Raw genomic sequence first — 27340 nt, 5'->3', positions numbered from 1 at the left:
CTCTTTTTTCTGACTTCTTCCTATAAATTTATTAAACAAACTCCACCTTGAAAAAGTTTAAAATTTCCCCTTACACCTCTGTAATCTTAACAAAAAAGTTAATTATTTCAAATACTATAAGCAAACATATTTACACATTTAATTCATCCCTAATTTTTATTCAAATATGCAGTGAGGCAGAGATCTATTTTCATTTTCTTCTCCATGGTTGTTCATTTTCCCCAAACCATTCACTGAAAAGCCTTATTTTCCCTATATAACTGAAGTCCTACTTACCTATTTATTTAAGTAGACAGATTCATACCTCTTTCAGTAAAGTTTTTGAGGTACACACATACACATGACTGTATTATGTGTATGCAAACATATATATCATTTTACAAAACTAGTTCCTATGTATTTTATAGTCATTAATGCAAGTGTGATTGAAATCTTTCCTGACACCATATTTTCTAGCTAGTTTTCACTGGTATAAACAAAAAACTTATTGAGTTTCGCATATCTATTTTGTATCCTTCAACTTTATAAAATTGTTTTTGTAAAGTCTGTCACATTCTCTAAGTCAATTTTGTAACTATCAACTGAAAAAATTAGTATATTTTATTTTCTGTTGTTAATTTTTTCTGTTGGTAACTTTTTCTATTTTACTCACATTACATTAGTTGGAACTCCCAGTAATGTTAAATAATAGTGAATATCCTATATTGATACAGATTTAAGATGGAAAATATTTAATATTCCAGCATTTAATATGATTCCTTATGTTTGATGTCTTGATATATTTTTTTAAATTATGTACTAAGTTAAATTATGTACTAATTTTTTTAATTATGTACTAAATTATGTACTGACTTTTTGCGACCCTATGGACTGTAGGCCGCCAGGCTCCTCTGTCCATTGGACTCTCCAAGCAAGAATAGTGGAGTGGGTTGCCATTTCGTCCTCCAGGGGACCTTCCCAGGGATCAAACCCGCATCTTATATGTCTCCTGTGTTAGGAACTGGGTTCTTGATGTTTTTTATAAATTTTTTTTTAACAATTAGTGTGCATCTATTATTCCTACTTTACCTATATGGAATTTATCAGAAATGACTGAATTTTGTCACGTACTCTTCAGGACCTTTAATCAGATTTTTTTTGCCATCATTTTATTAATAGCTACTGCTTTTGTAGTTTCACCATTTGCCAGACATGAACATTTTATATTTATGAACTCATTGAGGTATGTCACCCCTACTTTAAAATGAAGAAGCTGATACATAAAGTGGTCACACAGCTTCAAGTGGAATAATCAGGATTCATACTCAGCAGTCTAGATTCACACCCAGAATGCACACTCATAACCTCTATAAACTATTCTTTTCTCATGTTAATCTATTTCCCAGAATTTTGCAGTCTCACTATGTATTGTTAAAAAAAAAAAAGAACTTTTAATGTAGCATAGACTACAACTGTATAATTTATATTGTTAATTGCACATGGAAAAATGAGATTGGTCTGTAGAGTTTTGTATGGAAAGTAAATGTATGAGATTTTATTATTACTAATATCTTACTTTTTCTAAAATGAATTGGGAAGCTCTTTTTTTCTGTGCACAGAAATAGTTAAAACACAGTGGGATTACTGCTTCCTTAGAGGTTAAATCTAGTGTACACACAAAATTATTCTGAACTGAAACCTTACCTAGTGTTACATCTTTGACCATACATTTTATATCTTCCACAGTTACTGTTCTAATATATTGACATGTACTTATATTTTCGTATAATATGGGTAATATCATATTTACATAATGATATATATTTTTTCATTTATAATATAAATTTAAAATTATAAAATTATACATTTGGGGGCATGTCAGGCATTGTATACTTTACTCAACAGTTTGAGGTAAAAACTCAGGTTGATGTTTTTTCTTGTTTTACTGTTTAATTGTTTTCTATATAGAGGTGAGAACACTGAACATCAGATTAACCCTTCTGATATATTTTTAACTGAAAAATACAATATTGCTAGCTACAGGCACAAAACTGTACAGCAGATCTCTCAAACTTATTCATCTTTATCTACACGCATGTGCCTTGCTTTTTGCTGCTTTTCATCTTTTACTTTTTGTTCAATGCTCATTTAACAACAAACTATATAAGGCCATAGAGTCTAGCTACAGCCTGCATTGCATCATATGTTCTAATATAGTCACACTTATTTTACTCAACTTCAAACCATTTGCTTCACTTTTGATTGGTTATTAAGTCCATATGTTATTTAGAATAACTCTTTTTCTCTAAATTTTCTAATTCTTTGGTATATTTTCTTAATTTCTTAATCATGTAGAGCAAATATTTCATAAAATGGACATTTTAAGAATGATAATTCAAGCTTTATTTGTAACCTTTTTTCCTAAGGAAAGTTTATTTTACTTTCACAAATATTTTGTGAAAATTAAACCTCTGTATCAGATATGCAGATGACACCACCCTTATGGCAGAGAGTGAAGAGGAACTAAAAAGCCTCTTGATGAAAGTGAAAGAGGAGAGTGAAAAAGTTGGCTTAAAGCTTAACATTCAGAAAACTAAGATCATGGCATCTGGCCCCATCACTTCATGGGAAATAGATGGGGAGACAGTGGAAACAGTGTCAGATTTTATTTTGGGGGGCTCCAAAATCACTGCAGGTGGTGATTGCAGCCATGAAATTAAAAGATGCTTACTCCTTGGAAGGAAAGTTATGACCAACCTAGATAGCATATTAAAAATCAGAGATATTACTTTGCCAACAAAGGTCCGTCTAGTCAAGGCTATGGTTTTTCCAGTGGTCATGTATGGATGTGAGAGTTGGACTATAAAGAAAGTTGAGAGCCGAAGAATTGATGCTTGTGAACTGTGGTGTTGGAGAAGACTCTTGAGAGTCCCTTGGACTGCAAGGAGATCCAACCAGTCCATCCTAAAGGAGATCAGTCCTGGGTGTTCATTGGAAGGACTGATGCTAAAGCTGAAACTCCAGTACTTTGGCCACCTGATGCAAAGAGTTGACTCATTGGAAATACCCTGATGCTGGGAGGGGTTGGGGGCAGGAGGAGAAGGGGATGACAGAGGATGAGATGGCTGGATGGCATCACTGACTCAATGGACATGGTTTGAGTAAACTCCGGGACTTGGTGATGGACAGGGAGGCCTGGTGTGCTGTGATTCATGGGGTTGCAAAGAGTTGGACATGACTGAGCAACTGAACTGAACTGATCCTCTGGAAGATACATACTCTCCCTTTCCCTTGGTATGTATGCACGTCCATGCATGTGTGTATTTAGGGGTATAATTAATATTTTTATGTTTGTTACTCAAATCTTTTATATTATTAGTATATTTTGTCTATTTCATCTGTTAAATTGTTCTAATGTAATATATTAAAATCTTAGACTGTGATTACATTACTATACACTTTTATTTCTAAGAAATTATAGATATTCTATTGTTAGATTGTTTGGATGATGAGGGTTAATGTTATTCTATTCTTCATTTAGTTTAATTTGTCCTTATGCATGCAAATTAGGTAAGTAATAAGCAAGGTATCTAAATGCATTTGTTAAAAATGTATGAAGGTAACCACTAGAAAAATAGATTGCATAGTAGAACTTCCAAATATCCATAAAAAAGAAAGAATTCTAAACACATCCTTATCAACTTAGCAAAAGCAAGAAACTGGATGAGAGAAAAGTAGAAAGTGATACTAAAAGAATAGCAGAGAATATTTAAAAAATGGCAACAAAATAGAAAAGAAAAAGATGGGAGGACTAAAAGAAATTTAATTACCCAGAATAATATGAACTGATTCAATTCTTATATTCAAAACCAAATATTGCTGAATTAACTCAACATTCAAAAAACTAAGATCAAGGCATCCAGGCCCATTACTTCATGGCAAAGAGACAGGGAAAAGTTGGAAACAGTGATAGATTTTATTTTCTTGAGCTCCAAAATCACTGCAGACAGTGACTGCAGCCATGAAATTAAAAGATATTTGCTCCTTAGAAAAAAAGCTATGACCAACCTAGACAGTATATTAAAAAGCAGAGATATCACTTTGCCCACAAAGGTCTATCTAGTCAAGGCTATGATTTTTCCAGTAGTCAAGTATGGACGTGAGAGCCGAGAATTGATGCTTTTGAAGTATGGTGCTGGAGAAGGCTCTTGAAAGTCCCTTGGACAGCAAGTAGATCAAACCAATCAATCCTAAAGGAAATCAACCCTGAATATTCACTGGAAGAACTGATGCCGAAGCTAAAACTCCAATACTTTGGCCACTGATGCTAAAAGACAACCCATTGGAAACGACCCTGATGCTGGGAAAGATTGAGGGCAAGAGGAGAAGGGAGCAGCAGAGGATCACAGGATGAGACAACATCACTGACTCAATGGACATAAGTTTGAGCAAACTCGGGGAGACAGTGAAGGACAGGGAAGCCTGGCATGCTGCCATTCATGAGGCTACAAAGACTCGGCCAAGATTTAGGAACTGAACAACAACAACTCAAGCAACGTGGAGAGTTTTATATACAAGAGCCACATCTGGAACAAAATGGCAAAAGGGTGTCTAGTTAGGCTGCTTAGCAACCTTTACACTTGCGGTGTCCGTCCTGTTCAGTCTTCCCCACTGACACAGTCCGCAATAGTCTTCCTCCATTCTGATGACTATAATAGCTCCTCAAGTGGGCTCCATACCTCCAAATTTACTATCTCTAGTCGATCCCTCCACATTATAGCTTGAATAATCTTTTTAAAGTTAGCTCTGAGTTTCTCCTCTTTTTTCCGAGTTTCTCCTTAACTCTCCAACTTCATCACCCAATGCTGCCCTGTGAATCTCTTCCCTTAGTCACACCAGACCATGGTCCTCAAAGTTCTCCAAATGAGCTGTACTGTATCAAGCCTCTGAGTTTCAGTACTCAGTAAAAGCTCATGAGAGCAGTCTGTGTCTGTGTAGACTCTCAACAGACTCTCAAACAAGTCAGTCTTAAAGGAAATCAACCCTGAATACTCATTGGAAGGACTGAAGCTGAAGCTCAGTGTTTTGGTCACCTGACGCAAACAGCTGACTCATTGGAAAAGTCCCTGATTCTGGGAAAGATTGAGGGTAGAAGGAGAAGAGAGAATGAGAGGATGAGATGGCTGGATGGCATCACTGATGCAATGGACATGAACTTGGGCAAACTCCGGGAAATGGTGAGGGACAGGGAGGCCAGGCATGTTGCAGTCCATGGGGTTGCATAGAGTCAGACAGGACTGGGTGGCTGGACAACAAAGGCTCTCAATAAATTTTTGTTCAGTGAGTGAATGAATGTGTGGGTAAGTGAATGAACAAAAACATAAGGGAACTGGTAAATGGATGAATAAATTCTATTCCCTGCTTTTGGAGTTCCATCTTCATCAGATGGTCCACCTTCTACACTCGTTTGTCAAGGCTTCTCTGAGAAGTTTATGACACTGTGATATAATGACCTATTTTGTGTGACTGTGCAGATATAATAACTTCTTTTAGAAAGAATTCCACATAAACTGGAAGTAACACTTGACATATTACCTAAAAATAGTGTCCTTTTATTAAATGCCCTGGAATTCATGTTCATTTTTTTTTCTGTGCCTTTATTCCCTTCCTATTATTCATCTAATGATCCCAGTCCTTTTCTTATTTTTCCATTCAATTTAGGAGTTTTCTTTTTTCTCAGTGACAAGTATTCTTCCCATTTTCTAATAAAGAAGTCATGAGTTCACCTTTCCAAGGCTCTGGATAATGAGTTAGAATCCCAGGAGATATGTCACAAAGAAAAAAGAGATCATCCTACTCATCTTCAGCTGCATTTTCTCTGAACTGACTTATAACTAAGAAATAAAGGCACACACAAAAATGGGCAGGGACTAACTCTCGTGGTCTATTTCTTCACACGTAAAATGAGGGTCTCTGATACAATAATCCTGACAATGCTGATAGATGACCCAACCACTGCTTTGTACGTTTATCCTGGGTCTGTGCTAAATAAAGAAAAATGAACATTTCTTTCCTCTGCATAACTCTTTATTTGCAAGTCCTCCTAAATCTCAAGAAAGGAGGAGTCTAGTTTTAAAAGAAACTGGCCATGGCAATTAGGGTAATGAAGGAAGCCTTCAGTCTCATTCTAAATCCATTGACACCAAGACCTAATCCCTCTGTATGCACTTTCCCGGACAAAATAATTTTGTGTTTCTCAGGCTAAAGGACTCTAATCTGGAGTCTAAAATCTGATCAGTTTCCATACATGTTAATTTGTTGTTCTCAGTCTTGAAATAGCTCAGTAATGTGGTATGCCTTGATGAATTGTGATGGACCTCAAGTAATTTGTTGCTAATAATAAACCACCACATTTTCCAAATAATTACTTTTTAAAACAAATTAGAGCAGACTCAAAGTTACTTCTATCTACATCATCACTCTTAGTCACAAAGAACCAGACAGGACTGGGCAACTGAACAACAATACTGATACTGCTGTTCTGCGAACTAGTTTTGAGAAGTGCTCTTCATTACTCCTCAAAAGGTACCAGATGATCATAACATATTAGAAACCGATTAATAACACAGCTTCCAAGACTAGTCTCCTGAAGATTTTGATTCAGGATATTTGGCATGGGATTGGGGAATTTTCATTTTAACAGTTATCCTCAATGACTTCTCACCAGGCAAGCTTGAGGTTCCCGACCAAGAAGAGACCTCTGGCAGAAAGTGGAGAAGGACAATGATGGTGACGCCTGAGGTTTCTGCGCAGAACTGCTTCATGGTCGGAGCCAGGTGTCAAGTTCCCATGCGGTAGCGGTCTGTTTCCATATGGCAGGTGTCAGGACAGAGCTTGTTCCACCATAATCTGCTCTTCCTGGACTCTCTCTCCATGACTTTCTAACTGGATTGACCTCCCTGATCTGTCTTGGCCCAGCCTGCTTAGCTCAGCTGATTTCTCTACCATCTATTCTATTTTTCTTATTCCTTTCCCCATCACATCTCTCTAATGGAGGTTTTCATATCATCATAACCACTGTTTTCTTACCATAGACTTTACTAAGATGAAAGGAATCTGGCTTTCACCTACATTATTGTATGAAGCAAACTTTTGTACGGTTTTTCTTATATTTGAATGTGTACCTCTTATAACAGAACCCTCTTCCAACATACTGGTGGTATTATTTGTATTTTTGTACCACCTAAATATGCACAAATGTGAATTCTATTTAAGCTCTGTCATCAGTTATGATAATGTAACCATAAAAATGTAAATTAAATACAAACTGAAAAATCAATAAATTATAAATTTAAAATATAAATGCAGTATATAGATGACATATTTCATTTAGAACTTAAAAGTACTTAAAGTCATATTTAATTTTTTTACAAAGCCAGTCAATGATTAGTCAGAGAAAAACATCTGGGTGAAGAACTTATGGGTCCAAACATGTCTTAATGAATAGGATTTGAAATCTGGACCACAGCATAAGACACAAAATAATGATGATATTTGGAAAGAGATGAAGACCAAAACGAACAGAAAGTTTTTTCCCCAGAAGACTATTTGACTTGATCAGAAGGACTTTATATTGAATATGGGTGGAAACAAACAAACAAAAAGATTAAAAAAACTTGAGACGTCAGTTTCAGTGGAGGAATTTATATCAGGTATGTTATACAGAGGAACTTAATAAGGTGTTTTGTGATTCATAAGATATAACGTAAGAAAGGACACATGACAGCTATGTATTCACTTGCAGTCTAGTCTTCTTGGCTGTTAAACAAACTGACTTCACTGGACTTTAATATCCTTATTAATAAAATGAAGTGTTTGGATTAAATCAGATTATTACGTGCAATTGATAATTTAACCCTAAATATCAGTGGTCTAACACAAAAATGTAAAATCTTTCTCAATGTTCAACATAGGTTTACAAAGATTCTGCTGCATTTAGTCACTCTGCAACCCAGCTGGTGGAGGTCTTTCTATGTTGAGACACCACCTGAATCGCAGGACAAGATTTCATGGGCACCAATGTAAGGGAGGATGTTGATGGAGGGGACACATAGCTTCGAATTATCTCAGCCAGAAAGGATACACACAATTCCCATCACAGCCAATTGCTCAGAACTATTCTTAGATGAAGAATCTAAAGATGTTGGAGAAAATACAAGGGATCTCATGGGATATTTTGTAATCATTTCTGTATCTGCCATCTCAAATTTTTCAACAGGGGTTCTAAAGTCTTTGACCATAAAGGCTGGCATTTGCTGATTACCTTCTATTTATTAGGCAATTGGTATACATTAAAACTTACTACCTGCAGTACTAAAATTTACTACCTACAACCATACACCTTAGGCAATATTATCCAGTATTGTAGGCAATATTATCCAATCTTATAGGTGAAAAAGTAGGTAATATTATCCAATCTTATAGATAAAAACAGATTCAAGGTAAATAATTTTTCTGATAACTACTGGAGTTTAGCTCTAAATCCAGGACTATTAACTCAAATGAACAGTAAAACTGTTTCTCTGTACCTCACTGTCCTCCCTGAGTATAGCATAAAAAAAATGGCTTTTGAAAGCTTGTGCTTTGGCATAAGTAGGAAAACAAATCTGAAATTTGTTTTAATTATGTCAAAATGCCCAAAGGAAATTATATGTTTATCTGTAATATGACTGCAGGTTATCTAAAATGTCACATTTCTTTACTTTTGATTGAAACTATATAAAATCATATGATAACAAGGATTATATAATGCTTATTAAACATTCTTATAGCCCATTACAGGTCTTTGATGAATAAAAAGAAAACATTACAAAATATTTGATCAATTGGGTAAAAATTATAGTGATTCTTCAGGATATAAACTGGGTAATATTGGGATATGTTGGATGATCATGAAGATATTTATAGCTCTAGGATTTCCAGAGCTTATTATATACATTGTTGCTCCTGTATTTGCAACTTTTTGTTCTTGCCAATTGAAAATACACCAATCATCACATTAGCTCTCCTGATGTTTTGTTTATACGGCACCAACTCTGCAGTTATTTGGAAACCCCAGGTGATTGGATGAAGTTTTCCCTTTGTATTTGAAGGTTTGACATCAATTAATGCAACAAGAAAGTCATTAATTTAATTAATAATCACTGAAAATTCTCCCTAGCCCAGCCACTTCTAAATTTATCCTCAATTAAAGACATTCTTTTATTTATTCATTCAGCTCTATTCATTGAGTACCTACTGTATGCTCAGCTCGATGCTGGGCTGGGATTACAAAGATGAAGATGTCAAAGAACTTGCTTTTAAAGAGCTGAAGATATCATATGTAAAATACTTTAACATTTGTTTCAGTTTTTTTTTCCCTTAACTGGGCCCCCAAACACTCTCTTTCTAGCAATTTAGTTTACTTATTTCCTAACGAAACCAAGCTTTTCATTATTTTATTAAGGCATTTGTACTTGTACTGTCTAAATGGCACCTGTTTTCAAAATACTTAGGAATATTAATTAGCTTGTTTTTCAGCACAAAAGATAAAATCATGTTTTAAAAACATAATTACCTTTTATCAGTTGCAGTAATAGGATTTATTTCACACACTTGTTTTGTAGTAGTATACAAACAAATGCTAGAAACAAAACATGCGTGGATTTTTTTCTTTAGTTAATACAATGTTTTTAGGATCTCAATACTTTGGAGAAATGAGTAACTAGCATCTAACACTTTGAAAGTATATATTACATTTCATTTGATAGACACCTGAAAAAGAACAGCCAATTTCCTAGAGTGGAATTAATATCAAATAAAAATTTTAGAGCCTTTTTTTGCTTTATTAATTAATTATTCTTAGTTTGCTTTTGGGATTTTGAAATGCATCTCAGTGTTTTCAAATACAGAAAAATTTACTGAGTTAATCCATAAATGCCCTCTTGTGACAGTCTCCAAAAATGCAACTGCCTTTCTCCCTATTTACTTTGGTTTTTTTCTAAAGTAATTTAATATATCCAAGCTATAACTGTCATAACAAAAAGTAGTTTTATATTTTATCTGATCAGATTAACATATCTCTTTTTCAATAAGCTATGATTATGTGATGTTTTGAAATTGAGGCAAAAAACTTGTGACTATTCTATTCCCTGTGTAAGGTAATTATTGGAAAGACTTAGGAAAAATCTAATTCTACCATCATTGTATTCCGCTTTGATGAGCATAGTAAGAGAATTCTAGATATTATGAAAAGATCCTATTTCAACCTTTTCTTGAGAACTTTTAGGGTCATAGCACCTTTCCCAATGTGATAGCTAAAAGATAATTAATATATCAAATTAGTTAGAACCATTCTTTCACAAATTATTTTTCATTTTTAACCAATCATCTTTTATATTCATTGGTCATCCTGAATATCCTAAAAGAAAATTTTACTATTTATATTTGGAAATGAAATAATTCATGACTAAAGCAGTTAAATGACTTGCTCAGGGACAAAAGTGAGTGCATCGCTGTATGCACAGTGGGTCAACACATGACTTCCACTGGCTTTACATATACCTGTATTTGAAAGTCACATATCAGCAAAAGCTTTTCAAACAGCAAGCAACGGGTACTTCTTAAAATTTATTTCTAAAACTTTGTTTTGGACCAAGAATACTTAACATAATTTCAAAACACAAAAAGAATGCTGAAAAGTATTTTCTAAGATTCAACAAAGGTTTTCAATAAAGATATGAACATGAAATTTCTTAAGAATATGACCTAACATAAAACCTTGAAATAAGACAGTCCTATGTTTGGGGCAATTACTTTGATTAAAGAAAAAAATCAGTGTCTTATTCTGAAATATGGGACTAAGAATAACCTACTTCATAGGATTTTAGTAAGATTTATATGAAATCAATTTCATTGCTCTTAGCTTAAGCTTAAAAATTATACAGAGTCTTGAGAATCCCTTGGACAGCAAGAAGATCAAATCAGTCAATCCTAAAGGAAATCAACCCTGAGTATTCATTGGAAGAATTGAAGCTGAAACTCCAATACTTTGGCCACCTGATGTGGAGAACCGACTCATTGGAAAAGATCCTGATGCTGGGAAAGATTGAAGGTGGGGGAGAAGGGGACAAGAGAAGATAAGATGGTTGGTTGGCATCACTGACTCGATGAACATGAGTTGGAACAACCTCCAGGAAATAGAGAAGGACAGGGAATACTGGGTTGCTGCAGTTCATGGGGTCACAAAGATTCAGTCTTGACTTAGTGAGTGAACAATAATTATTAGATAAAAAGCTTAAATGTGTGTTGCGGACTCAAAAGAAAACACATTTACCATTCTTAAGTGGCTTTATTTTGATGGCCACATTTCAATACCTGCTAATCCGTTATCCTTTAAATTTAAAAACTGTATAATTTTATATGGCATGCTTAATGTTCATAAAAAATGAGAATAAGAAAATTCAATAACGTGAATTCTACTTATACTTTGGTCAACTTAAATACTTTAAATTATATTATCTTGATAGTAAAATTAGATAATAAGTAGCCAAGAGCCAACATTTTTTTTTCTTGAAGCTGATACAACCCTAAACTTATAGAGTCTTAACCATAACCAAGTGGGGACCACTTGTAAAGAATAAAAGTCAATGATCTATGATGGAATTTAGGGGCATCCTGAACAACGGAATGTAAGAGGAAAAAGCAGAGACCAGGGATGCTTGTAATTCTCACCTTTAGGAAAGGAACCTTAGGAGCAATAGAACACCTAGTCACTCAGAGTTCAGAGAAGGACATGATTACCGAGCTACCAATACGGTGTGATTTTCTATTTAGGAATCTCTTGCAAATAATCACATTTTAAAACTTTACAATCATGTATGAATTTCATACCAGAGTGCAAGATATTGTGAGAAAATAATTTTCAGGTATGGTATCTGAAATGGTTCCTCATCCCCAAAGTAGCCTTTGACGTTCCTTTTTCTCCTCACTCCCCATACCCAATGTAATGCCATGCTTGTAAATTTTACTTCCTAAGTATATCTTGAATCTTGCCTTTCTTCTCCACCTTTACCGTTACCACCCTACTCGAAGACACCATCATCTTTCTTCTCAGTTACTCCAAGAGCCTCCAAAGTAGTATTCCTAATTACACTCTGTTCCCCCATTACCACCCCTTGTACCTCTCACCAAATGCAGGCTCCAAATTTTTCTCCAGATCACAGGGTGATTTTTTGAAACCACAAATATGATAAAAACAATGCATTAGTTTGGAACTTTCAACCATTTTCCCATGATACATAAAACCCTAAAATTGCATAAAACCTCTACTAATCCTCCTTGTCCACTTCTCCAATCTCATGTCTAACCACTCCTCTCAGCAAATTCTGGATCACCCTGGCCTTTGTCTAGTACCCCAAATATATTAATTTATTTCCTGTTTTAGGGTTCTCCTGAAATTTTTTCTTCTACCATCTTTGCCTAATTTTGTTCATGCCTGTTCTGTTTCTAGTTCAGCACAAACATTCTTTCCAAGAAGTATCACCACCGCCAGCACAAGTATAGCATTTGTCTTATAAACACACTCCTAAGTCACTTCCTCCAAACAACTTACCACTCATTATACTTAAATGCGTATTTGGTGATGTGTTGATAAGTACTGGTTATTGGCCTCATCAGACTATAAACTCCCATGAGGTCATGTCTATCTGCTCACCAGTAAATTCCAGAACCTGTAGCAATAGTTGGCATCTAGTTGGTGGTTCAATGATTATTTGTTAAATAAATTGCCTGCTTTTCTTTCAACTGGAGAAACCATTTTGTGTTTAATCTGTCTTCAGGACAAATATGTGTCCCTGAAATAGTTTCAGTCTTTTCCTCTTTCCAATTCCAACCTGACCAGCTACACTTTCCAAACCACACAACTGTCTCAATCCATTGGTGCCACCTGTTGGCCTTATCTGCCTCATGCCTTTCTCTCCATCCTCCTCCTTTGAGGTGAATGAGTCCCCTAAAGTGTTCTTGTCCCTCATCCTTCTCTCTGACTTTAAACTCATAACCTAACTTACCTTTAATTAATCTCTTTCTCACACACACAAACACATCTTTTTAAATTTTCTTTTTTCTATTCCAACTTTTGTTTAGTAATGTAGAAAAATTTCCTCTAAGACTGTTTCCCCACGTCTTCTCTTTTTTCTCATTCTCCCTTTTCCTTCTTCCTTCATCCCCCTTTCTCCTTCCTCCTCTATCAGCTTCTTCCTCTTCCTTTTTAGTTATTATAATATTATACATGTAGAAAAATATATTGAAATTCCAGAAATCTGCTTTCCAAATTTTAGCTTGTAATTATTTGTAAGACAGGACTCTCTAAAATACCTTTGACTTACAAAACCAAGATGGTAAGTATTTGCTCCATTAGCATCCTGATAAAGCCTAAAATTCTAAAAATTTTTATAGTAATACTGTGTTTTAAGGGCAAACATATAAATGCCTTTAGAAAATATATAATCTCAATGAAATACTGTGTTAGTAAGTCATGATTGACTTGTACCTATGTGGTGCTATATTCAGTGAAAATTTATTGTGGTCTAAATAACCGGAAGGGGCTTCTCTGATAGCTCAGTTGGTAAAGAATCTGCCTGCATCACAGATGACCCTGGTTCGATTCCTGGGTCGGAAAGATCTGTTGGAGAAGGGAACAGCTACCCACTCTAGTATTCTGGCCTTAAACATTAAACAGAGTGAGAGGGAAATAAGTCTGTTTTAAAATTTTCAATGTAGATTTATTTACTTCTTAACCCCAACCATATTGTACTTAATGCTACCAGTTTACAATTATAAATTTTTAATTAGCTGTATCTAGAAATAATCTAAACTGGCAAAAGTTTTGTATTTCCAGTAGTATTTAAATTCTAATCATGAATAAATAGTGCAGTCTTTCTGGAATTACATATGAAACTCAACAACTAGATGTTAAATTGAATGGAAACTTCCCTATGTAATTGGATAGGTTATAAGTATATTGAACAACATTGATAACAATGTATATATATATTCTTATATATATATATATATATATAAGAATTCTTGAATGGCAAAGTTAATTTCATGAAAAATATTTGGTATGAGCATTGATTGCTTACCTACTCTAGCATGAGGTATTATGACATCTGTATTTCTTGAAACTTTTCATATACAATCAACTGGATATTATTTACACTTTTACAGAGGCTGACAATTCACTAAAGCAACTATGGCCCAAATTACTCATATATTTAGTACATGACAACCAAGAAGAGGAATTACATTTTGTCTAGGTCTACCTTATGAAGTTAATTATTTCTCTAAATTTAGTAAATATTTTACTACAAGGTGAAACATCATCTCTTTAAAGTAAAGACAAACTCACCTATCACAGGGTTTCAGTTCATGTTGTCAAACGTTTAGTGAGCAGTGACTTAGTGCTATGAAGAATACAGAGATGAAGACAAAGTTCCCACCCTCTTGGATCATGAGTGAACGGAGCAAAAGAACTGGAGATCTGTTTTTCAAGCAAAAAGAAAATTAAGAAAAAGTTATTTACTTTATGAATATTAATCTTTCACAAATCAGAGAACCCACCTTTCAAGTCATTATGATTAACCCTTTAGTGAGGCTATGGGTCTAGCATTCTTCATACACCAAATCGAAAATAACTACATATTGCTTTGGGTGGTATCATATTTGCAAAAAAGGAAAAAAATCAGCAGGAGTGTTATAACCAAAGGTTTGTAAATATGACCAAAAAAGTAGCCTTCAGAGGACTTAGAGTGGGATTTATAAAAAAAATTTATTTATTAACATAAGAGAGTCCTGAATATTCATTGGAAGGACTGATGCTGAAACTCAATACTTTGGCCACCTGATGCGAAGAACTAACTCATTTGAAAAGACCCTGATGCTGGGAAAGATTGAGGGCAGGAGGAGAAGGGGACAAGAGAGAATGAGATGGTTGGATGGCATCACTGACTCAATGGACATGAGTTTGAGTAAACTCCGGGAGCTGGTGATGGACAGGGAGGCCTGGCGTACTGCAGTCCATGGGGTCGCAAAGAGTTGGACATGACTGAGCGACTGAACTGAACATAAGAGAAAAGTTTATCATGGTACAAGTTCTGAAGTAGCATTTGTCTAATAAAGATGAAAAAGTCCAGTTCTGACATGAGTGTTTCAGTATATACTCTTTGCTTATGAAATATTCTTTGATTTTATCAAAATAAGGTGTAGTTTATGGACACATAGTTTTTATAAGTGGTTTTATGTATAAATGTCTAAATTTTATTTTCAAGAGAATAGTTCAAATTTGATATTGTGTATTTTTCTTTGCTACAATTTTTCCTACAAGAATCTTCTTTAAACATATGATTCTTTCATCTATATAAAAGAGGAAAAAACAAAATAATCAAGCAAAAGAAAAAATTCTGCTGGACTGGCTAGAACTTAGGATTCCAAGAGTCAAAAGTCCAGTCTTCAGAGATGATTATGCTTCCATATTACACTGCTATGAAGCTGGACTGCTTACCAATTTGACCAAGAGTTAAATAGGAGACAAAACTCAAAAAAATGTGTGGTGAATGTTTAAACTGTCTTTACATCAACTTGGAAAAATTTCTATCTACAACATGTTCTTTTAAAGTCAACTTAACTAAATAAATGAGATAACTATCTAGCATGCCAATAATTCTAAACAAAGCCTTTGGAAAGCCTTTCTATATATTATATCATAAAAGTGTGGGTCACATGTGCTGTAATATATCCTCCTATACCATATACCTTAGGAAACAATATCTCAGGACTAGATTCTTAAAATAGCCTAATCACTGGAATAGCTGTAAGTTAATAGCCAGTAATTATTAGTGCATTGATTAATGGAACAATACTACACATATCTACTAATATATTACAGTGTACATATTAATTTTAATTTCTCACTTGATTAGGAAATATTATTCATATAAGTAGATAATAAACCAGACAAAACAGGGGTCTTGATTTTCCCAGAAAACAACACAACCCAAATCTTGTCATTATCATTATATTGACATATTTCTGTCTCTATTCCCATAATGCATCAGACCAATTTTTTCCTATATGCAACTATTTAAAGGTTAATATTTGTATCATATTACATATTTTGTGTTAAGTTATGACAATAACAAATTATATCTCAGATTAAAATCTTTGATATCTATCAAATTTTACATTCTTATTATTCCATTTTAATTTTACAATAGATTTGTAATGTGTACATTTTCCACACTTTGTGTAAAATATCATATAAATGTGCTACTCTACTTAACTCAGGAATAATATATATCTGACATTTATTTTAAATGATTTGTCTCTTGGGCAAATTGAGTTTTTACTACATTGTTAATCTGAGTTCATCTGAAACTACTGACCAACTAGTTTGTTGAACTATACATCAAACAAAAGTGAAGATATTGTAAAGGCATAAATGTGCAGCTGATATTATTTAATCCTTCTCCAAATACTGGCAAGGTTATCTGTTCAAACCTTAAAATTCTTAAGAATTTGAGAGGTCATTAATTATTTCCTCTTCTTTACTATTTAGCAGATTCACAAAACTAGACTGAAACATTACTCTGTAAAAGATTAAATCCAAAGGCTAAGCCTGATTAGTTACTGTCAAACTTTAAATACTTTCAGCACTCTTATAATCAAAATGCTCCACCAATAAAGTTATATGATAAATTTATCATATATGTGACTAAGAGAGTTTATATAAATGCAAGTATATTTACATATTTTATGTTCATTCATTTATTGAATAAATATTAATAAAGCATTTATTATTTGACATGACTTTTAAAATATTTTAATGTTGGGATTTTTATATATATTTACTATTTAGTCTCCTGCTGCAGTCCATGGGGTCGCAAAGAGTCAGACACAACTGAGCGACTGAACTGAACAGTTTTCAAAGTACTCTAAAAAGCTGAAAAAAGTCTACTTTTACTTGGTATGTATTAATTATATTTCATATATATTTCAAAGGAGTGATTATAATACATATTATTTACAGATCAAATATTATATCATTTCATAATGTTGTGAGTAAGCAGTTATGAAGCAACATAATAATTTAATATTACAAGAATTGAACTCCTTAGAGTCAGATATATTAACAAAAGTATACATAAAACTGACCTTGAGCAAAATTAACTTTCACAATTGTCATTCTGTATTATTCATATTTCTGTGTGGAAACAAAGTGAACAAAACTGATAGTTCCAGTGAGGAAAGGATAGTTAATGTGATTACAGGTTATAATATATGTAAGCATAATAATTTTTTGGTGCATTTTTATCTTTGTTATGGTCAGGCAGATACAATAATAGCTTTACTTGCTCTTAACATTGTATGTGGATGTTGGAAATAATCATGAGGAAAATAGTAAGAGAATTCACTAGGGTCATACAGATATAAAATATGTGATTTATCAAAAGAACATAATATAAGGAATAGTATAAAAATATGTGTATATATATACTTAATGTACATTTTCTAGTTCATAACTTTAATCTCTATCTTTACATTAATTATCAAATTAATTAAAGGAGGGGTAAGCAACAAACTGTTAAAAACAATCAAAGGAATTTAAAACTTGGGGTGTTATCAACCACAAGATAATTTTTTTATTTAACCAAAGTCATAGTAATATCTATCACATTATTTATAGTAAGTCTAATCAGTGAATCTTATTATAAAGCTACCCATAATTTAGTGTACTTAGAGCATAAATGTGGTGCCATTTAACTGCTGACAATCCAGTTTTATTGATAGAAATAGCTTGAGTTGAAAGAAGGATCTTGAAAAGTTTTCAGCTTTATTTTTTCAAGCACCACAAACTAATAAGTAAAAACATATGAATTAGATAAAATACTTCATTAAGTTACTTTTATTGGGTGAGTCAATGTGATATGATTACATTTCAGAGACATTTAATTCCCCATCATATAAAATCACATTGATGTTTGGTTATATTTTCTCTTCTCATGATGTAGCCATTCAAAGTATTTTACTCATATCAAAGCAGAGATTATTATGAAGTTAAAGCTAAAGTCATTTTCATCAAAGCTAATCATAAATTTTATTTTCTAAAGTGTTTCCCAGAGTAATCACATTGCAGGTCTGTAAGGGAGACTCTCAAAAGTCCTCTTGGGTCTTGGGTTCTAATTAGAAAGAATCCCATCAAGCTTGGAGAATTGCTGTGAATATAGTTGAGAGAACAAAAACAGAAACTCCCACATATGGTTCATGAAGCTTTGGATGAACCCAAACTGAACACTGATATTTTAGGAAGGTATTTCTTAATGTTGAAAGTATAATTGGCCATTCATTACGTAGATGGCCAGCTCTGCAGTGCTTTGCACCCATTTGTATGAGTTATGTAAATGTATAAATGCTTCCTTTGAAATGAGATAAAACTTGATCATTACATAAACTAGTAAATGATAGTTGCTCGCTACATTGTACACAGGTCCCTTTCTATTGGTTAAAGAAGGTAGGTGAACATCACAGATGCAAACTGTTTGTTGTTAGGAATGTGTGTTTACAGGTGTGGAATACCCTGAGGATGGATAGAACTGATATCCTGCTGCAGGTGCAGACTTTAATAAACAGGAACTTGTCTTTCCTCTAATCACTTCTCTCCTCTATCATGCTTTTGGATTATCTCAATTCACATTAAGTATCACTTGTGCATAAAGCATATACAGTGTACTATATTTATTTAGATATACATGTGACTAGATTTTCTGTGAATAAAACCCAAAATGCATTCACATGAGAAAATGGAGTGGCTTAATTTAAATATTTTAGGAGTGCTAGAATACTAATAAACATCTGGAAGAACAGATAAAACTAGATAAATGTTTAGCCTTGTTATGAGTAACACACTAGCATACGATTAGGTTTATAATGGTTGTAATTTAACAAAACTGTTGTATGAAATATTTTGTTTAGCATTCATTAAAAACTGTTAATGCACTTGTGTTTTTCATGGACTAAATTTTTCTGCAGCAGACGCACATTATTAGTATAATACAAATATGCTAAAAAGCAAACAGTTTGGTGTTAAAATGCTTTAAGTAGAATTGTGAAAGAAAATTTTACAACAATCTTTATTTTTTTTTTCATTTTTACAGGGAAAATTTTACCACAAATTCTGTATTTTAATGATATTATACCAACTCTATTTTTTAAACTCATTTTGTCACTGTTTTGTAACAGAAACACTGTAAATATTATAGATGTGGTAAACTATTATACTTGTTTTCTTATAAATGAAATGATCTGTGCCAACACTGACAAAATGAATTAATGTGTTGCTAAGGCAACAGCCACATTACATGCTTTCTCTTTCACAGTAGGCAGCAGAGCATATGGTTTTCTCTTAATGGAACGCTAGCTTCTCATTAACATACCAGTAGCAGTGTCAGAACTTACAAACCAGCATAACAGGGAGATGGAAAAACTTATAAATTAGACCCTTTCAGTACTATTGAGAAGGAAATGACTGATGTTCTAAGGTACAATATTTAGCTAATACTGTGCCCTTTTCTGCACCTTCTTTCCACCAAAAAAAAAAAAAAAACACAAAACTTTTTTCTTATCATAAATAAAAATATAAATATTGAAGTGTAAGTAATTTTTACCATGCTTCTAAGAGTGATTGGCACCCTGATTGTGATAACTCTTCTTAAAAATAATATTTCCTTTTTGCACACAGTATGTTTTAAACAGCTGTATTTTCACCAGCCTGTTTCAATACAGTAAAGCAGTTGAAAGGTAAAGCAAATTTTCATGTCTCCCTAAAAGACTAAATCCATCAGATAAACAAAAAATGAGGATGAGAAGGAAACCCTTTATTTTTCTGGAGGCAAAAGATGACCATTCCAGTAATAGAAGCGGAGCCGCCAAGAGGTTATAATTGGTAGTGAAGGAAAAGAATTATTTCACAAGTCCCCACATCATAGTTTTATACTACATATAAAGCCATATGTATGTAGCAGACTCACATTAATTATGGTGATTTGAATTTTTCATCCAATTTTTTTTAATTTAAAAATTCTTCTCACAGAGAAGTCAGCTATATTTGTAGGAGAAATTTATCAATTCTGTGTCTTAAGAGACATTTCAAAATTTAAACCTATAAATATGGCATGGCAATTATACTTATATATAGATAACCATGATATGACCTCATATTCCAGGAATCCCATAAACTAAAGTTATTTTTGTCATTTATGCTTCAAAAATTTTCATAGCATTTACCTATAATTAAAAGGTTGAGAACAATTAAAAAGTAAAATATTAATATAAAGTCCTGCGGAAATAGCCGTGTTCTGAGTTGCTGTCGAGTCAAGTCCAGAAAGAAAGCTGATGTACTAATCCTCTGATAACTAAAACTCTAGAGAGAGAACAAAGTGGACTGATGGCTCTTTTCAAGACGTTAATGTCTACACTAGTTCAATTCGCTGAAAGGAACATTTTACTCCTCAGAGTCTACCCATTTACTTGGCTCTTTCTGCATGTGTGTATTAATAGCTGCATCCCTTAAATCTGCAGCTCGTCATAAATGACAAGGACCTCTTTTAAGGAATTTCCCTGGTGGTCCAGTGGTTAAGAATCTGCCTGCCAGTGTAGGGGATACAGGTTTTATCCCTGGTCCGGGAACTAAGGTTCTACATCCTGCAAGGCAACTAAGTCTGGGAACTACAACGATTGAGCCCACACTCTCTAGAGCCCCTGCCACAAAGAAAAGCCCACTCAACGCAACAGGAGAAGGTCCAGGTGCAGCAGCAAACACCCAAAATAGCCAAAAATAATAAACAAATAAAGTTATAAAAAAGAACTTTGCTTAAAAGAATGTCAGGAAAATGTTGATAATACCAGAATTATTTGAATCTTAACCATAAAAATAACAAGCTTTCTAAACATCACTATTCTGAGTAAGTAATCCACTGATATTCGTAGCCTTTTAAACTGATTGTTTTCTCTTTGGTGAAGTTTAAAATTTTACCGAATTTTGAGAACTACCGAAAGTTAGAATATATGTGACTTAAGTCATTTTCTACCAATATCTGAAGAACTGTCCAAAGGGCTAGGAATCAATTATATAGTTATCTGTAATGAGAAAGTAGCCAAGTAACTTTGTTCCCAGATATATCATAAGCCTGGTCACAAAGAGAGTTAACTTCAGTATTTAAAACTTTAGAACTTAAGTCTTTTTCTTGTGCAAAATGAAATATACTAATTCTATTCACAGAAAGACCTTTCTGTCTCCTATCTATACTATAGGACCTGACTGGATGAGTAATCATTCTCTTCTTCCCCCCGCCTCAAAATTTGCATTATTCCCAAACAAGATCACAAATGCTTTGAAAACTAAATTAATAATTATTAATGATTCAAACTCAGTGTCATTAATAAAAACTATTAATTTAAGGGTGTTTGCATACTTTCTAAATAGGAAGCAACCAGATAACCATGTTGCAAATTTAATTTGTGAGTCAATGCATCTAGATTTTTCCATTTGGTAAGCAAACTTTTTTCATTTTACCAGTATCCAAGAGAGCCACAGCGAATAACTGGCTGCTTGGTGTAAACCCTCTCCTATCCTATAGACAATTTCCTTGTAACTCTAGAAAAGGCATGTGAAAAGTTGCTCCCTCTCAATGTGTTTTTCAACACCACAGAATCAGGAACATCTCTGCATACAGGTGTTAAAAGAAGCTTCCACCTCATGTCTAGCATTAAAACTTAACCTGATGGTTGTTATTCAGCTGAAGACAGTATCAGTGTAAAGTGTCACTGATCTGGTCACTATCTCTGGGAGGCTGCCAGAGCTTCTGCATTGGATTCATGGTGTCATCTGCAAAGGAAGCCAATTAAGATCACAAGATAGTGGCTGGTAATAATAAACTTCTAATGATGTTCCTAACTAAAAAGAGGTAATTAAAATGTGTATATGGATGACCCCAGCTTCTGTCAGCTCGGTGTAGCTGTTACGCCGACAATGTCCATGTTTTGTTTAGGAAGAGGAGTTCGTGTTGTCTAACAATAAGAGAAGCAATTTAATAATATGGAAAGGATTGCCTTGGAAATGCACACCGGTTTCAATGTTGTTGCATCCCCGATAGAATTCAACCATCTGCTGTCTCCTGACTGGTCAATAGTTTTGTTGTTCTGGTTACTGACTCAGTTTAAGTCTCTCTCCTTCCCTCTTCATCCTCCCATCACCTGCCTCAAATTTCAATATGAGTTTTGGGGTTGCTTGTTGTATTTCACTAGGACTAGGTCTTATCTCTTTCAGATGCTTCTCAAAATCAAAGACTGTGTTTTGAAAAGAAAGACAATTAATTAGATAGCAAAGGAAGCCTGTCCTCTTATCACTCGATCTGGTCATGGACATAAGTGTTTCACACTTTTCCAATCCCCTAGCCCTGCAGCCCAAAGCTTTCTTGTACACCTGCTCAGCTCAGCTCATCAATTTTCTGTGAGCCAGTTAAGTTCCTTTAAGCCTGTCCACTGAGAGGTGGTGATAGCTCTCTGAGAAAAAGAAGAAAAGGAGAAACAGAATGCTGCGGCAGGCCCTTATCTTGATCACACTGTTTGTTTTCGCATTGATGTCTGTAATGAAACAAAGAGGATTTAATCGTGTTAAACAAAAGCCTGTTGGTACCCAGAGGAAACTCATTTAACTCCACTCTCAAGTCTCAGAGTTTCAGGTTTCCCGTCTTCCTTTTTGCCCATCCACCAGGCTGAGTTTCTTACCTGGGGCTTAAAATTGTGAGGTGTGAAACTCTTCTTTTGTTTTGACAGGTGCTCTTTGCTAAACATCAGCCTAGCCTTGATGGTGATAATACACAGAAGGAGAAAAAAAAACTTCAGAGACGCTAATGACTGTCGTTACCCAACTTCTGCCTTTCATGGTTTTTATTCGCTTCCCTCATTGGAGTACTTGAGGATAAAGTGGGAAAACAAGTTGGGCTGATGGGAGGTGAGTTGTGAAAGAGAGTCGCTAAGAAGAAGACCCAGAAACCATCCCCATCTTGGCATCCCAAGAAGGAAAGAAAAGTGAAGAAAATAGGCCTAAGATTGCTCTTTATTGATCAAGGAGTTACCTGGCAGGACTGGAAGCGTTAAGTGTTATTTGGTGGAGGAATTGACTCACAAGTGATGCCGGTAACTCGATATTTGGCCAAGGAGTCCCCAGACATGATTCTCACTTTAGAATGCTAAAAGAGTTGTCAAGAGACGCGACCGATAGCCCTTCTCTCTTATACTGAGAAAACAGCCTCTCCGTGTGGAGGGTGAAGCCCTGACGTCACTGACTTGTGACCATCCTGGTATGTTTCCGACAGACCCTTCCTTTCCAGTGACTCCAAAACGGTGTTCCTGCACTTGTTTAAAGCACCAGTTTCCTTTACTCAGTTTCCCACCTGCTGTCTCTCAGAGCACACTTACCTTGACATCACTCTTGAGGAGCAGAAACTTTCCCCTCGGCAGACGCTGCCGGCGGATCTGCTCTGCTGACCAGGCACTCTGGGGCAGAGCCAGATGAACCACACCTGCCAGTCGTGAAAACATCTAGAAGTGTTGAGCTTTGTTATCAAACCAGAATGTTCCACCACCCTGAAATTAAGAAGCACCTTCTCTTTTGGCTGTATAAACCCCCCATCGTTTCCATCTTTATTTAGACAGTAGTGATAGGAGTAGGGGATAGACTTCTTCCAGAATAAATTCAGTACTCACAAAAGATTCATAGACAGTTATTGGACAGGTGGTAGGTATTAGTGATTAAAAGTAGACTCAGATCACCTGGGTGATTTTGGGTAAAGCTGTTTGTGCTGCAGATTCATGGACTTTAAAATATAAGTACAATAGCACCAAGAACATAGATTATCATAAGCATTTAATTAATCCATCAATTAATCTAAAATATTTACTGAAAAGAATCCTGAAGTCATAGTTTGCATTCAATAAATGTTAACCATTATTATCTGCAGCTGAGTGATCTCAAGTCAGGTTGTTAATTCACTGAGCTTCATTTTCTTCAAAGTGTATTTTATCTTCCAAGTGCTGGCTTCAGGTGTTTGCCAAGGTTTTGGTAGAAGTGAGCTGCTTCTTTCACTTAGGAGGGTTTTGCCTCCGGTAACCATTCCTTCTTCTCAACAAGCAAATCCTGATTTCTTCCCACACCCTCCTATCCCGAAAATAATTAATTGGACTGTCTAGCCCTTCTGTCTTCTCATTCAAGGTCTTAAAGAGGATGGAATTAAGTATTTAATTTCAGTCCTTCTCTTGAGCAAGACCTTGAGGCAGAGAAGCAGTGAAGAATCTTCAGTTCTTTCAGATCCTTGCTGATCTTCACAAATTGATCACATCTTCTGTGTCAGCTCGGAAGTCAGCCCTACACAACCCTGCATGTCCTTCTTCCTTTGCAGCAGTGTGCAAGGAAGGTGGATGGATCCTGTTGGTAGAATGCTGCTGCCTCAGACCTGGTGTTTTCATCTTAGAGAGGGAGCTGCTCTAGATCCGGTGAATTTTTTTATGCTGAAGTTTGCTTCCTTTGTTATCTTGCAAAGTTAATTATAAACTGATATCTTTATAGAGGAAAAAATTATTTGGTGGGAAACTGAGGCATGTGAGAAGGCTTAGTAAAAAGGCTAGTAGCATATGTCATTACTCTTTTCAGAGACAAGTAAATGATAGGCAAATTATAAATGTGGTATTTCTTAGCTCAAACACCTGGAATTAAGCAAAAAGATGAGTGGAGGAAGAAGGGAAGAGTAATAAGCCTGACGCCTTTCAAAACAAGAAGATGCGTACATGCCTTTATCATGATCTTTACATAATATCAGGATAAAGGCATCTTTACATAATATCCCTGCATTTGCTTTCAAAATAACAGTTAACACATGAACAGCAAAGAGGGCTTTCAGACACCAGTTACCTAACTGGAACAATTCAAACTAAATAGGCCTAATGTTGAAATGGATATTGTGGTGAAATGTTTCTGTGTAGACTTCTGTTTAAATTCTTCTCATTTAAACTGCAAAGCCAAACAAAATTCCAGTGTCACCTCTGACAGTTGAAACAATCAAAAACAATGTTTGGTTCTTCAAATTTTGGGGGGGATGGGGCTGGAAAATAAATATATCAGTCCATTTTATTCCTTTCAGTGTAATTGTGGTACCTATAGATAGTAAGGTTTTTAATGCAAATTTATAGTGTTTCCTACAATAATGATTCAAACTAGCTAGGTAGTCACAAAATAAAGAATGATAAGAAATTTGTTCTTTCTGCCATTTTCCTCTCAAAATAAGAGTTGTCTGACTTTAAAAGATCAAGTTTTATCTTTGGTTTTTCTCTTTCTTACCCTCATGTTCAGATTCAGTGAACTTCCCTAGCATTTGTGTATAAGACTAAAAAGTTCACCTATGGCACACAAATTATTTTGTTAGGGTGCCATCTGCTGGTGTCAAACAAACAAAGACTTTTTTTTTTTTAAATAAATAGTATGCATGAATTAAAACTAAAGGCTTAGAAGTTATTTGATTCAAATTATATAGATATAATAAAGGCTATTTTCAAATGGTTGTCTGGTGCATAATTTTTAAACACTTTAATATGGTAAGATAAAAAGTAACTTTATTCTAAAATGAAGACAGTGGAGGCATCAGACATTGCCTTGACGTTCTGGTTCCTGATCTGTCTGGATTCAAGCTTCATTTTTCAGTTTCCATGGCTCCCCTGACTTTAAAAAATTCTGTTAAATTTTCCCTTAGAAAAGCAATTTAATTGCTATGTTTGTGATTACATCAGTTTCAACAGATAAAATCTTAATTTACCCATTCACTGGGCTTGTTCTCTAAGCCATGGTATAAGATGCATGCACAATGTGTTGCCTCTCTCTAAAGCAAGCTTATCAGCGTAGCCCTTATTACTCATGTACAATACCCATACCTGGCCTACCTTCATAAGATGGAAGGAAAACAACTGCTTTACTCCCTCCCTTCTTAAAAATCTTTACCACTTATCTGTGTGACATTGAGCAAAACATTTAACTTCCCTTTACTTCTTCCTTATCTGTAAATTTTGGATATTATTAGTAATTAGTTATCTTGATTGCTAAAAAAAAAAAAAAAACACATCTATAATTTTCTTAAAATACTGCCTGTATCATAGTAAACACATAATAACTATTAGCTGCTTTACCATAGTTGTTATTTAAATAAAGAATACGGGTTCGTATCAACTAGAAAACCATTGCTTTACATAATTTGGGGGATCCTTAATGTCCTTCCAATCAGGAGATATAAAATGTGCATTTGTATTCATACTTTGGAGAATATGGAAAGAATAATCACTTCCTTACCTTTTTTTCCTCCCTTTTCTATGAGCACTTAACTGGTTTGAAGTCTCAGCTCCCTTGAATCTTATATAAAGCCTTTCAAGGTCTGACCTACGTACTTCTCCATCCCCACTTCTCACTCTGTTCCAGCCATAATGAACCTCTTCCAGTTGCCTGAGTGAGGCAGGCTTTCACTCTCCACAGGTTTGGCAGACTGCCTGCGTCTGGAACACCTTATCCCCCTGCCCTGCCCCCCTCATCTTATCTTTCAGCTCTCCTGTTAAGAAACCTTTAAGGCATGAGTAAGCAACTAACCTACACACACACACACACACAAGGCAAGGATCAGATAATCCTTTCTAGGCTCCCATAATGCTCAGTACTTATCTATCCCACCAATATGCCATCACATTTCCCTAGGGTGGAGAGAGGTAGGGTCTACTTTATTCACCATTATACTCCCAGCCTCTAGAGCGGTGCAGACATACAGTTGCAACTAGATAAACATTTATTACATAAGGGGCTGCATGAGTGTGCAGTTTATTTTGGGCGGGAGAAATATTAATAACCTCAGATATGTAAATGACACCACCCTTATGGCAGAAAGTAAAGAACTAAACAGCCTCTTGATGAAAGTGAAAGAAGAGAGTGAAAAAGTTGGCTTAAAGTTCAACATTCAGGAAACTAAGATCATGGCATCCGGTCCCATCACTACATGGCAAATAGATGGGGAAACAGTGCAAACAGTGGCTGACTTTATCTTTCTGGGCTCCAAAATCACTGCAGATGGTGATTGCAGCCATAAAATTAAAAGATGCTTGCTCCTTGGAAGGAAAGTTATGACCAACCTAGACAGCATAGTAAAAAGCAGAGACATTACTTTGCCAAAAAAGGTCCATC

This window comes from Odocoileus virginianus, chromosome 16, assembly GCF_023699985.2.
Source record: "Odocoileus virginianus isolate 20LAN1187 ecotype Illinois chromosome 16, Ovbor_1.2, whole genome shotgun sequence".
Classification (NCBI taxonomy): Eukaryota; Metazoa; Chordata; class Mammalia; order Artiodactyla; family Cervidae; genus Odocoileus; species Odocoileus virginianus.
The sequence above is the reverse complement of the archived record's forward strand: the minus strand, read 5'-3'. Positions refer to the sequence as shown.